The 14,505-nt window shown below is 38.1% G+C and overlaps 3 pseudogenes across 2 annotated transcripts in view; all 3 read left to right on the top strand.

Moving 5' to 3' along the window:
• The window catches only part of LOC148776647 (olfactory receptor 11G2-like), a 71,797-nt pseudogene that overhangs the window by 32,481 nt on the left and 24,811 nt on the right, over positions 1–14,505 (top strand). The window lies entirely within an intron of this gene.
• Positions 1–14,505, top strand: part of LOC148776648 (olfactory receptor 11G2-like) — a 58,137-nt pseudogene that overhangs the window by 32,491 nt on the left and 11,141 nt on the right. The window lies entirely within an intron of this gene.
• On the top strand, positions 13,271–14,377 carry LOC148776649 (olfactory receptor 11H6-like; annotated as a pseudogene).

Below are 14,505 nucleotides of genomic sequence, written 5' to 3'. Positions count from 1 at the left end.
TCTTCCTTGAGTTTTATGGTTTCCATTCTTACTTTTAGATTTTAAACCATTTTTAGTTTATTTTTGCATATTGTATGAGAGAATGTTCTAATCTCCCTCTTTTATAGGTGGCTTTCCAGTTTTCCCAGCACCACTTGTTAAACAGCCAATCCATTGTATATTCTTGCTTCCTTTGTCATAGGTTAATTGACAGCTGGTGTGCAAGTTCATTTTTGGGCTTTCTAGTCTGTTCTGTTCATCTATGTGTCTATTTTCTGCTGCCAATAATATGCCATTTTGATTACTGTAGCTTTGTAGTATAGACTGAAGTCTGGGAGGGTTATACTTCCAGGTTTGTTCTTTTCTCTCAAGATTGCTTTGGCAATTCAGGGTCTTTTGAAGCACCATATGAATTTTATAATTATTTGTTTTACTTCTATGAATAATGTCATGGGTATTTTGATAGAAGTTGCATTAAATCTGTAGATTGCTTTGGGTGGTATGACCATTTTAACCGTATCAATTCTTCCAATCCAAGAGCATGGGATATTTTTCCATTTATTTGTATTATATTCAGTTTCCTTCACTAATGTTCTATAGTTTTCAGAGTATAGGCCTTTTATCTCCTTGATTAAATATATTCCTAGTGTTTCGGGGGAGTGTTGATGCAATTTTAAAAGGGATTGTTTTGTACTTTCTCTTCCTGATAGTTCATTTTTAGTGTATATAAATTCAATATATTTCTGTGTATTATATCCTGCAACCTTACTGAAATCATTTATCAGCTGTAAGTTTCTGGGTAGAGCCTTTAGGGTTATTTATGGAATAACACTTCATGGGAAATAGATGGGGAAACAGTGGAAACAGCGTCAGACTTTATTTTTGGGGGCTCCAAAATCACTGCAGATGCTGATTGTAGCCATGAAATTAAAAGACGCTTATTCCTGGAGGGAGAGTTATGACCAACGTAGATAGCATATTAAAAAGCAGAGACATTACTTTGCCAACCAAGGTCCGTCTAGTCAAGGCTATGGTTTTTCCCGTGGTCATGTATGGATGTGAGAGTTGGACTGTGAAGAAAGCTGATCGCCAAAGAATTGATGCTTTTGAACTGTGGTGCTGGAGAAGACTCTTGAGAGTCCCTTGGACTGCAAGGAGATCCAACCAGTCCATTCTAAAGGAGATCAATCCTGGGTGTTCACTGGAATGACTGATGCTGAAGCTGAAGCTCCAATACTTTGGCCACCTCATGCGACGAGTTGACTCACTGGAAAAGAATCTGATGCTAGGAAGGATTGTGGGTGGGAGGAGACGGGGACGACAGAGAATGACATGGCTGGATGGCATCACCGACTCGATGGACATGAGCTTGAGTGAACTCCGGGAGTTGGTAATGGACAGGGAGGCCTGGCATGCTGTGATTCATGGGGTCGCAAAGAGTCGGACACGACTGAGCAACTGAACTGAACTGATGAAATATCATGTCATCTGCAAATAGTTACATTTTTATATCTTCCTTTCCAATTTAGATGTTTTATTTCTTTTCTTTTTTTTAAATTAATTTATTATTTTTAATTGGAGGCTAATTACTTTACAATATTGTTTTCTTTCTATTTCTTATCTTTTTACTGTAGCTAGGACTTCCAAAACTATTAAACAGAAGTGATGAAAGTGGGCATTCTTTTCTTTTCCTGAATTTAGCAGGAAGGCTCAGCTTTTCACCACTAGATATTATGTTAGCTGTGGGTTTTTCATAAATGACCTTTATTATATTGCGATATATAGCCACTTTTATCAGAGTTTTATCATGAATAGATGCAGAATTTTGTCAGTGTTTTTATGTGTCTTTTGAGAAGATCGTGTGATTTTTATCTTTCCTTTTGTTAATGTGTTTTGTCACATTGACTGATTTGCATATGTTGAACCATCTCTGTAACCCTTTGTGAATAAACCCAACTTGACCATGGTGCATGAACCTTTTTACACATTGTTGCATTTGGTTTGATACTCTGATGAAAGACATTGAGTGGCTGATGGAACAAAACAAGACCCTTCAATATGCTGCTTATAAGAGACTCCATTCAGGGCCAAAGACACACACAGAGTGAAAGGGAAGGAATAAGAAAAATATTTCATGCAAATAGAAAAGAAGAGAAGGCAAGAGTAACAATACTTGTATCAGACAAAAACTTTAAAAGGAAGGCTACAACAAAAGACAAAGAAGGGCATTATATACCACTTGCAGCAACATGGATAGAGCTAGAAATGATCATACTAAGTGAAGAATTCAGAAAGAGAAAGACAAATACTATATGATATCCCTTATATGTGGAATCTAAAATATGGCAAAAATGAACTTGACAAAACAGAAAGGACTCACAGACATAGAGAATAGTCTTATATTTGTCAAGGAGGAAAGAGGTGAGGGAGGGAAGGACTTGGAATTAACAAATATAAGCTGTTATATAGAGAATGGATTAAAAAAAGGTCTTACTGTATAACACAGAGAACTAGCTTCAATAGAAACCATAATGGGTAAACCATAATGGAAAAGAATATTTAAAAATCCTGTTTGTGTATAACTGAGTCACTCTGCTGTACAGCGGAGATTGGCACAACATGGTAAATCACCTACACATCAATTTTTAAAAGTTAAGTTTAAAAAAAATGTTAAAAAGAAAAGTATAATGATAAAGGGATCAATACAAGAAGAGGATAGTACACTTGCTAACATATACATACCCAATACAATAACGTCTAAATATACAAATCAAATACTAACAGACATAAAAGCAGATATTGACAATAGTACAATAATAGTAACACCCCACTGACATCAATAGACAGATATTCCAGATAGAAAATCAATAAGGGGTCTTAAACGACACAATAGGCCTGTTGGACTTAATTAATGTCTGTAGGACAATACATCCCAAAACAGCAAAATGCACATTCTTTTCAAATGCACATGGAATATTCTTTAGTACAGATCACATACTAGGTTACAAAATAATCTTCAACAAATACAAGATAGGAATTTTATCAAGTTTTTCTTCTGACCACAGCAATATGAAACTAGAAATTGACGACAAGGAGAAAAATGGGAAAAGAACAAACACATGTAGCCTAAGCAAAACGCTACTAAAAATTGAATGGGATAATGATGAAATCAAAGAGGAAGTCAGAAAATACCTCAGGACAAGTCAAAATGGAAACACAACTTTCCAAAATTAATGGGCTATATCAAAAGCAGTTCTAAGAGGGAAGTTTATAGCAATATAGGCTTTCCTAAAGAAACAAGAAAAATATCAAGTAAACAATCTAAGCTACCACCTAAAAGAATTAGAAAAAGAAGAATATAAAGCCCAAAGTCAGCAGAATGAAGGGAATAATAAAGATCAGAGAGGAAATAAATAAAATAGTAAAATAGAAAATATCAATGAAATACAGAATTGGGTTTTTTGAAAAATATAAGCAAAATTTATAAAACTTTATCCAGGCTCACCAAGAAGAAAAAAGAGAGGCCCTAAATAAAATAAGAAATGAAGGAGGAGATATGACAACAAATGCCACAGAGAAACAAAAAAATCAAAAGATAATGCTGTGAACAGTTATATGCTAATGATTATAGACAACCTAGGAGAAATGGACAAATTTCTAGAAACATACAGCCTGACAAGACTGAGTGAAGAAGAAACAGACAATTTGAACAGACTGATCACAAGTTAAATTGAATTTGTTAAAAAAAACCCAAAACTCCCAGCAAGCAACAATGCAAGACCAGAGGGATTCACTGGGGAATTCTACAAAATATTAAAAAAGAACTAATATCTATCCCCTCAAACTATTCCAAAAAAAATTAAAGAGGCGCTAACATTCCAAAATTCATTCTATGAGGCCACCATTACCCTGACACCAAAGCCATATAAAAACACTACAAAAAAAAAAAAGAAAATTACAGGTCAATATTTTTGATGAATATAGATGGAGTTTGACTTTTAAAAGTACTTGAGCAGGCACACATAGAAGTTAAATATAAAAATAAAATGCTAACAGATATGAAAGAAGTTGTTATTTCTTAAGCTTCTTGGATGTGTTGATTAATGTCATCAAATTGGTGTGTACGATAGCTTACAGTGGACAGTTCCGTGATCTCTGAAGAAAAAGATTTAGCTTCAGGATCAGGGACCAGGCTTGATTACTCAAAGCTTTTGAGTGGCAGAAATTTTATTACAGTAAGAAAGGACACAGAAAACTTCTGACGCAGACATCAGTAGGGGGATGGAGAGAGCCCCAACTAGCTAGTCTTATCAAGGTCATATATACCTTTACCTGATCCACTCCCACAACATACATCTTAAATTAACCAGATTAGAACGAACAGTAGAAAAAAAGCAAAAAAAAAAAAAAAAAGGAACTAACAGTAGAAAGGTCTTACCAGACACACTCCCACACAAGATAACAGGATTAGTTAGATGGTTCCCTGCTAAGAAGGAGAAACATGTCCTCAAGTGAGATACATTGTTGTTATATAATCATTAGTACAGAATTTAGAGAAAAACTTAGGGCAGAAAGTGAAGAGGAACTAAAAAGACTCTTGATGAAAGTGAAAGAGGAGAGTGAAAAAGTTGGCTTAAAGCTCAACATTCAGAAAACTGAGATCATGGCATCTGGTCCCATCACTTCATGGGAGATAGATGGGGAAACAGTGGAAACAGTGTCAGACTATTTTGGGGGGCTCCAAAATCACTGCGGATGCTGACTGCAGCCATGAAATTAAACGACGCTTACTCTTTGGAAGGAAAGTTATGACCAACCTAGATAGCATGGAGGAGCCTGGTAGGCTGCAGTCCGTGGGGTCGCTAAGGGTCGGACACGACTGAGCGACTTCACTTTCACTTTTCACTTTCACACATTGGAGAAGGAAATGGCAACCCACTCCAGTGTTCTTGCCTGGAGAATCCCAGGGAAGGGGGAGCCTGGTGGGCTTCCGTCTATGGGGTCACACAGAGTCGGACAAGACTGAAGTGACTTAGCAGCAGCAGCAGCAGCAGCAGATAGCATATTAAAAAGCAGAGACATTACTTTGCCAACCAAGGTCTGTCTAGTCAAGGCTATGGTTTTTCCAGTGGTCATGTATGGATGTGAGAGCTGGACTCTGAAGAAAGCTGAGCGCCTAAGAATTGATGCTTTTGAACTGTGGTATTAGAGAAGACTCTTGGGAGTCCCTTGGACTGCAAGGAGATCCAACCAGTCCATTCTAAAGGAGATCAGTCCTGGGTGTTCATTGGAAGGGCTGATGCTAAAGCTGAAACTCCAATACTTTGGCCACCTCATGTGAAGAGTTGACTCATTGGGAAAGACCCTGATGCTGGGAGGGACTGGGGGCAGGAGGAGAAGGGGAAGAGAGAGAATGAGATGGCTGGATGGCATCACCAACTCGATGGACATGAGTTTGAGTGAATTCTGGGAGTTGGTGATGGACAGGGAGGCCTGGGGTGCTGTGATTCATGGGGTTGCAAAGAGTCAGACACGACTGAGCGACTGAACTGGAGAAAAAAATACCCTTGAGCCATTAGCTCAGGGCTTAAAGAAAAAACGTTTTATGTGGCTAAAAGAAAGAATGTAGAAAAAAAAGTTTTCACTTTTCTCCTCCTTGAAAGCCCCAGACCCCATTCTCCTCCTCGAGGGCCCTGGACTCTTTATCAACCTACCTAAAAATTGACTCTCTCATGTATTCACCTATTACTTCTTCGAAGATTCTTTCACCATCTTTTTATCTCTTTTCTACTTCTTGAATTCCCATTATATGTTGGTATGCTTGATGGTGTCCTACAGCTTTCTTTAATTGATCATTTTTCTTCATTTCTTTGGCTTCTATTCTTCAGATTTGAAGAAGGAATTGACAACCCACTCCAGTATTCTTGCCCGGAGAATTCCATGGAGGGAGGAGCCTGGTAGGCTACAATCCACAGGGTCGCAAAGAGTCGAACACGACTGAGATACTTCCCTTTCACTTTCACTTCAGATTGGATAATCTTAATTAACCTATTTTCAAGTTTGCTGAATCTTGCTTCTACCAATTCAAATACAGGGTTGAACCCCTGTATTGAATTTTTATTTCAGTTACTGTACTTTTCAACAGTTTCCATCTGATATATTTTATAATTCACGTATCTTTCTTGATGTTTTCTATCTGGTGAAACATAATTCTCATAATTTTATTTAATTCTTTAGACAAGTTTCTTTAATTCTTTGAGCTTGTTTATAAAAGATCATTTAAATTATTTACCTAGTAAGACCCACATTTGGACTGATGTTTTTTCCTGTATATGGGCCATATGATTTCTTTGTATGTCTTGCATGTGTCTCTCTTATTTAAAATGGGATGTTTTAAATAATATAAAGTGAAAACTCTGAACATCAAATTCCCCCCACTTCTCCAAGTTTTGTTGTGGTTATGGTTTTTGTTGCTTATGTTTCTGCTATTTATTTGACTTTTTTTTTTTACTAATTCTGTGAAATCTCTATCACCTGTTACGTGTAGTTACTGAAGTCTGCTTGGTTTGCTTAGTGGTCAGATCATGATTGTACAGGAGGGAGAACTTTACTATATATTTAGAGATATAGATATATTAAAGCTCAAGTGTTCCTCAACTCACTCCGATTAAATTCTGTGATTTCAGTTCAAATATCAGAAACATCACATTTCATCTTATGATAGTTAAAGAAATTCTTTGTTCCTAATCATAATTTTGTCAGATATTAATGTCAAAAAATTCTTTGTACCCTCAAACACCAAACATTTTTAAAATTTATTTATTTATTTTAATTGGAAGCTAATTACTTTACAATATTATGGTGCTTTTTGCCATACATTCACAAGATTCAGCCATGGGTGTACATGTGTTCCATATCCTGAAACCCCCTCCTTCCTCCCTCTCTAACCCATCCCTCTGGGTCATCCCAGTGCACCAGCCCTGAGCACCCTGTCCCACGCATCAAACCTGGACTAGAGATCTATTTCACATATGATAATATACATGTTTCAATGCTATTCTCTCAAATCATCAAACCCTTCTCCCACAGAGTCCAACAGTCTGTTCTTTACAACTGTGTCTCTTTTGCTGTCTCGCATATAGGGTTATCATTACCATCTTTCTAAATTCCATATATATGCGCTAATATACTCTACTGGTGTTTTCCTTTCTGACTTACTTCACTCTGTATAATAGGTTCCAGTTTCATCCAACTCATTAGAAATGATTCAAATGCATTCTTTTTAATAGCTGAATAATATTCCATTATGTATATGTACCACAGCTTTCTTATCCATTTGTCTGCAGATGGACATCTAGGTTGCTTCCATGTCCTAGCTATTGCACACAGTGCTGTGATGAACATTGGGGTACACGAGTCTCTTTCAATTCTGGTTTCCTCAGTGTGTATGCCCAGCAGTGGGATTGCTGGGTCGTATGGGAGTTCTATTTCCAGTTTTTTAAGGAATCTCCACACTGTGCTCCATAGTGGCTATACGAGTTTGCATTCTCACCAAGAGTATAAGAGGGTTCCTTTTTCTCCTCACCCTCTCCAGCATTTGTTTGTAGACTTTTTGATAGCAGCCATTCTGACCAGCATGAGATGGTACCTCATTGTGGTTTTGATATGCATTTCTCTGATTATGAGTCACGTTGAGCATCTTTTCATGTGTTTTTTAGCCATCTGTATGAAGAAGCACAAGCTGGAATCAAGACTGCTGGGAGAAATATCAATAACCTCAGATATGCAGATGACACCACCCTTATGGCAGAAAGTGAAGAGGAACTCAAAAGCCTCTTGATGAAAGTGAAAGAGGAGAGTGAAAAGATTGGCTTGAAGCTCAACATTCAGAAAACAAAGATCATGGCATCTGGTCCCATCACTTCATGGGATATAGATGGTGAAACAGTGGAAGCAGTGTCAGACTTTATTTTGGGGGGCTCCAAAATCACTGCAGATGCTGACTGCAGCCATGAAATTAAAAGACGCTTACTCTTTGGAAGGAAAGTTATGACCAACCTAGATAGCATATTAAAAAGCAGACACACTGCTTTGCCAACAAAGGTCCGTCTAGTCAATGCTATGGTTTTTCCCGTGGTCATGTATGGATGTGAAAGTTGGACTGTGAAGAAAGCTGGTCGTCGAAGAACTGATGCTTTTGAACTGTGGTGCTGGAGAAGACTCTTGAGAGTCCCTTGGACTGCAAGGAGATCCAACCAGTGCATTCTAGAGGAGATCAATCCTGGGTGTTCATTGGAAGGACTGACGCTAAAGCTGAAACTCCAATACTTTGGCCACCTCATGCGACCACTGGAGTTGACTCACTGGAAAAGACTCTTATGCTGGGAGAGATTGGGGGCGGGAGGAGAAGGGGACAACAGAGAATGAGATGGATGGATGGCATCACCGACTCGATGGACATGAGTTTGAGTGAACTCCGGGAGTTGGTGATGGACAGGGAGGCCTGGCGTGCTGTGATTCATGGGCCGCAAAGAGTCGGACATGACTGAGTGACTGAACTGAACTGAACTGAACTGATGTCTTCTTTGGAGAAATGTCTGTTTAGTTCTTTAGCCCATTTTTTGACTGGATCATTTATTTTTTGGGAATTGAGCTGTGGGAGTTGCTTGTATATTTTTGAGGTCAATTCTTTGTCAGTTGCTTCATTTGCTATTATTTTCTCCCATTCTGAAGGCTGTCTTTTCACCTTGATTAAAGTTTCCTTCGTTGTGCAAAAGCTTTTAAGTTTAATTAGGTCTCATTTGCTTATTTTTGCTTTTATTTCCATTACTCTGGGAGGTGGGTCATAGAGGATCCTGCTGTGATTTATGTTGGAGGGTGTTTTGCCTATGTTTTCCTCTAGGAGTTTTATAGTTTATGACCTACGTTTAGATCTTTAATCCATTTTGAGTTTATTTTTGTGTATGGTTTTAGAAAGTATTCTAGTTTCATTCTTTTACAAGTGGTTGACCAGTTTTACCAGCACCACTTTTTAAAGAGATTGTCTTTTCTAGTCTTTGGGACTCTGTGGGAGAGGGTGAGGGTGGGATGGTTTGGGAGAATGGCATTGAAACATGTATATTATCTTATGTGAAACGAATCGCCAGTTCAGGGTCGATGCATGTTACAGGATGCTCGGGGCTGGTATGCGGGGATGACCAGAGGGAGGATAAGGGGAGGAGGGAGGTGGGAGGGGGGTTCGGGAGGGGGAGCTCACGTACACCCGGGTCGGATTCATGTCAATGTATGGCAAAACCAACCAATATAATATTGTAAAATAATTAGCCTCCAATAAAAATAAAAATAAGAGATTGTCTTTTCTCCATTGGATATTCTTGCCTCCTTTCTAAAAGATAAGGTGTCCATAGGTGCATGGATTTTATTTTTGTTCCATTGATCTATACTTCTGTCTTTGTGCCAGTACGATAGTGTCTTGATGACTATACCTTTGTACTATAGTCTGAAGTCAGGCAGGTTGATTCCTCCAATTCCATACTTGTTTCTAAAGATTGCTTTGGCTATTCTAGGTTTTTTGTATTTTCATACAAATTGTGAAATAATTTGTTCTAGTTCTATGAAAAATATTGTTGGTAGTTTGATAGGGACTGCATTGAATTTATAGATTGCTTTGGGTATTATACTCATTTTCACTATATTGATTCTTCCAATCCATGAACATGGTATATTTCTCCATCTATTTGTGTCATCTTTGATTTCTTACATCAGTGTTTTAGAGTTTTCTATATATAGGTCTTTTGTTTCTTTAAGTAGATTCATTCCTAAGTATTTTATTCTTTTCATTGCAATGATGAATGGAATTGTTTCCTTAATTTCTCTTTCTGTTTTCTCATTGTTAGTGTATAGGAATGCAAGGGATTTCTGTGTGTTGATTTTATATCCCGCAACTTTACCATACTCATTGATTAGCTGTAGTAATTTTCTGGTGGAGTCTTTAGGGTTTTCTATGTAGAGGATCATGTCATCTGCAAACAGTGAGAGTTTTTTCTTTTCCAATCTAGATTCCTTTTATTTTTCTTCTCTGATTGCAAACATTTTAATAAATAAACCATTCTAAAAAACTTGATGACCAGGCATCCTTAGATATCAATTTTCATGATGGAAGAAGTGATGTTACCATTTAAAAGACAAAAACACTTCTACCTTACAGAAATGATGCTGAGAAAATGAGCAAGGTAAAGTAATATCCCCCTCCCCAGAAAAACCTCTTTTTGTCAGTAAATGATGTCAGTCAGTGAGTCAGTCAGTTCAGTCGCTCAGTCATGTCTGACTCTTTGCGACCCCATGAATCACAGCACGCCAGGCCTCCCTGTCCATCACCAACTCCCAGAGTTCACTCAAATGATATGTAGTTATTAGTAAATTGTTAGCAAGAGTCCATCTCATTAGAGACTGTTCCAAACCAATATTAAAAATAAAAAGTAAATATCTGATCTAAATTCATACATACCTATATGCATATGCACACACATGCAAGTAATAAAAACAAAGGGGTTCAGAAGTTTAGGTCATCTCTAAAAGAAGCAAGGCAATTTCAACAGTCATGTCAACTTTTAGAGACATAGTTTAAAGGACTAGAAGGAGATGAATCTTCTAAAAGTTTGGCATTTCACCACTTGTACCACAGTTTCCTGGGCCCTGTTCACCATGAAATGATATTTTACTTATTACTATCAGGCTAAAAGCACAGAGCTCAACCCAGAAGAGAGAGCCTTTTACCAAAGAACGAAATGAAATAATATTTTCAAGCCAGAGTGAATCCATAGGAAAAAGAAAGAACTATCATAAGGCAACTCTGATATTAACACATAAGAGAGTTCAAAACTTGCAGACAGACTCAAAAAAGGAATAAAATTGAATGTAAAGGAATAAAAGATAAACAAAAACATCATACTTTAGCTAAACTGATGATGCTGAGTGTTTGCACCATCACAAAGGTAACCAGACCAAAGGACAAAATAAACATCTGCTCTAAAAATAACATGAGATGATCATCCACTATTGGAGAAACAGGGTCCCAAAGGGCCAAAGAAGGACTCCCAATGGAAGGGAACATTTGGGATATGATTAATAATCTTCCCTCATAAATACTCAGTTTTAGAATTCATAGGAGACTATATCCCTTAGGAGAAATAAAACATAGGCTTCAGATAAGTCTCTGTTTTTCAGCAAATATGCCAGGTTCTTTCCAAACCAGTATCAGTGTCTAGCAAGGTTAACGAGCTCTCTGGGCCCCTGGCTGCCAAACAAGCCATGCCCTCCATCTTACATGCCTTTTGCTGCAGCAGAAACAGAAGATAAGTCAGACCCTTGAGTTCTACAAGAAGACAGGTTCAGAAGAGGTAATATAAGACAACTCTTAGATGTTCATTTTAGCTCTGCCTTCTTTTGTGTGTCATGAAAATAATAGAATCTCAGGTTTATAAATTAATTTAAGCAGATTCATCCCTGCAGCTAAGAAGTCTGGGAATCAGAGAAATGAGGGAGATAAGAACAAGGTAAGAGCTTCAGTGTGTATAAATTCTGTTCTTATTAACCAGGAGTTAGTTGTACCCAGTCAAAACCAGGTCTTTGGGGGAACAAAGATGTTAGCAAAGTGACATCTGGAAATAACTGACAAAGCAGCTATGAGGAACAGGGCAGGAAAAAAAAAAAACTTAAGCCTTCCCTATTTTTAGCTGTGTTTGGCTCTGCCACAGAGAAAATGATGGTCCACTGCCTCTTCAAGGAGGAAGAGCAAGGTGATGACTGAACAGTCCAAATTGCTGAGTTCACTCCCATATGGTTTACAAAGTCAATGGAATCCCCACCCACATCAGGACCAAATATTTCTTGCTGTTTTCTCTTTCCTCATGGTTACTGTGGCTTCTGGGTAACTCTCAGTTTCTCCTACAGAGGAATTATTCACAGCTTTGCTCTGCCATATATGATCTATTTACAGACTAAAGAGGAAACTTACAGTGAAGTGTGATACGAAAAACTTTTCCTCTTATCTGTTATGTCACTAATTGCAATCATCAAGATCATCCTTAAAGCTATAACATTATGTGATCTGGAAAGTATTACATTTTATCATGAATATGTGAATAAATATTCTCAGCTAGAATACTGTTATTGAAGGTTTCTAGGTTTGTATTCTGCACTTATATTTTCCTGAATAAGTATCCTCACTCAATCACGTCACTTGGGTCATTTTCATACAAATGATAACTGTCTCTCAATAACAGAAGTGATCCAGAAAATAAATTAATAAATTAAGACCAAATGACTGGCAACAGAATCTCAGGTGATTTCAGTGGCTTTGTTTTGCTTCTCTCACCATAGAAGTCACACAGTGTTCAAGACTAAGTCTCACTCAGAGTCAGAGAAAGAAGCTTTAACAAAGATGATTAATCAATTTACCAAAACAACTCTAACCTTCCACATCTGTAATTGGATGGGGACAAGAGGAGAGAGTAGAATTCCTCTGAGGAATCCATGTCCAGAGGGCACTTAAGACTCCCATCACTGTCCTTGGTTCCTAGAGGTCTCTGTTTATGGGTATCTGATATTTATGATCCTCTGCATCTAAACATAAACTAGAAGAATAGCAAGTTTTCTAAGAATCATGACATCTCGTGCAAAAATCTCAAAAGTCTGTGATATATCAGATCTTCTATAGTTTTCCTGATTTCAACCTAAACCAAGATTTTACAGAAGTATTAAAACAGCAAGTAAAAGGACTATTATGTAGATGTCTAGACTTTCCATATTTTTGTGAGTTAAAAAACCATTCTGAACACTGAAGAAACAATGGCACATGACATTTCTTGTCTGGGTTTTCAGAACACCTTAGGAGGCTGACATTTATAATTCTAACATTGATCCAGAATAAAAGTGAAATGCACAGAATGTCATTGCATTGTTTGTTACATTTCTCCTCCTCTTGTGATGCCTACCTAGTATTATGACTCTAATACCAAATAAACACAGAATTGAAATTCTATGTCTAATATTAAGGGTCTACATATCTTATTCTATAGATACAAATATAAAATACCAATTTATATTTGCAAGTACTGTCATTAATCTTCTCCAAACTGCTTTTTTGGAGTTTTGCTGGGTCTAAGAAAATACTGAAAGAGGAATGAGAAAGTCCAAAATTCAAAGCTTTTTCATATCGAGCATTCTGAAGTTTGACCGTCTTCAGCAGCGTATTTACATTATTAATACAGTAATAGAATCTGAGGGACTTACAGATCTCTGAAAGGAAATATTCCTGAAGATTAGAGAGTAAGGTCATCTCTGTGGCTGTCATTTTTTCCTCTCCACCTCTTAGGAAGCCATGAATGTGTCAGGAGTCAGCACAGTGACTGAATTCATACTCCTGAGCTTTCCCTGCTCTAGAGGCTCGAGTCCTCCTCTTTGTGCTCTTCTCTGCGTCCTACATCCTGACACTGATGGGGAATGGGGCCACTGTCTTTGCAGTGAAGCTGGATCACAGACTCCACACTCCCATGTACACTCTGTTGGCCAACTTCTCGTTCCTGGAGATGTGTTACATCAACACCACTGTTCCCAATATGTTAAGGAACTTCCTGTCTGAGACCAAAACCATCTCTTTCGCTGCCTGCTTCCTCCAGTTCTACTTCTTCTTCTCCATGGGCATTACTGAGACCTTCTTACCACCCCTCATGGCTTTGATCGATACTTGGCCATCTGCCGACTTCTCCACTATCTTACCATCATGAGCAGCCATCTCTCCATGAACTTGGTGGGCCTCTGCTGGGTAACAGCCTTCCTCTGCTATCCAGTCCCTATCTATTTCATCACCCAACTCCCCTTTTGTGGCCCCAATACCATTGACCATTTTGTCTGTGACCCTGGTCCCCTTCTGGCCCTGTCCTGCATCCCTGCCCCTGGAATTGAGCTTTCCTATTCTATATTGAGCTCTCTTATAATCTTTATCACCTTCTTTTTCATTCTTGGGTCTTACACCCTGGTTCTCAGAGCAGTGTTGCATGTCCCTTCAGCTGCTGGCAGACGTAAGGCCTTCTCCACTTGTGGTTCCCACCTGGCTGTGGTATCTCTGTTCTATGGAACCATCATGATGATGTACATCAGCCCAACCCCTGGAAATCCAGCTGGGATACAGAAGATTGTAACCTTGCTGTACTCATCAGTGACTCCACTTGTAAACCTGCTGATCTACAGCGGGAACAAGGACATGAAGACTGCCTTGAGAAAAATTCAGATGTTTACAAAAACTGGCCAAAGCAAACAAGAGCTCATGAGTGGACCAAGATCATAATATTTATTTTTTCCTTCATTCTGTTCTCCATAGTGGCTGAGCCAGTTTACATTCCCACCAACAGTGTACAAGGGTTTCCTTTTCTCCACACCCTCTCCAACATTTATTATCTGCAGAGATTTTTGATGATGACCATCAAAAAAATCTATTCCAACTTAAAAAGTAGATCTCTACTTACT

This window comes from Moschus berezovskii, chromosome 9, assembly GCF_049115385.1.
Source record: "Moschus berezovskii isolate FMDL1 chromosome 9, NW_MosBer_1.0, whole genome shotgun sequence".
Lineage (NCBI taxonomy): Eukaryota > Metazoa > Chordata > Mammalia > Artiodactyla > Moschidae > Moschus > Moschus berezovskii.
Note: the sequence above shows the minus strand (reverse complement) of the source record. Positions and strands in the feature narration are given on the sequence as shown.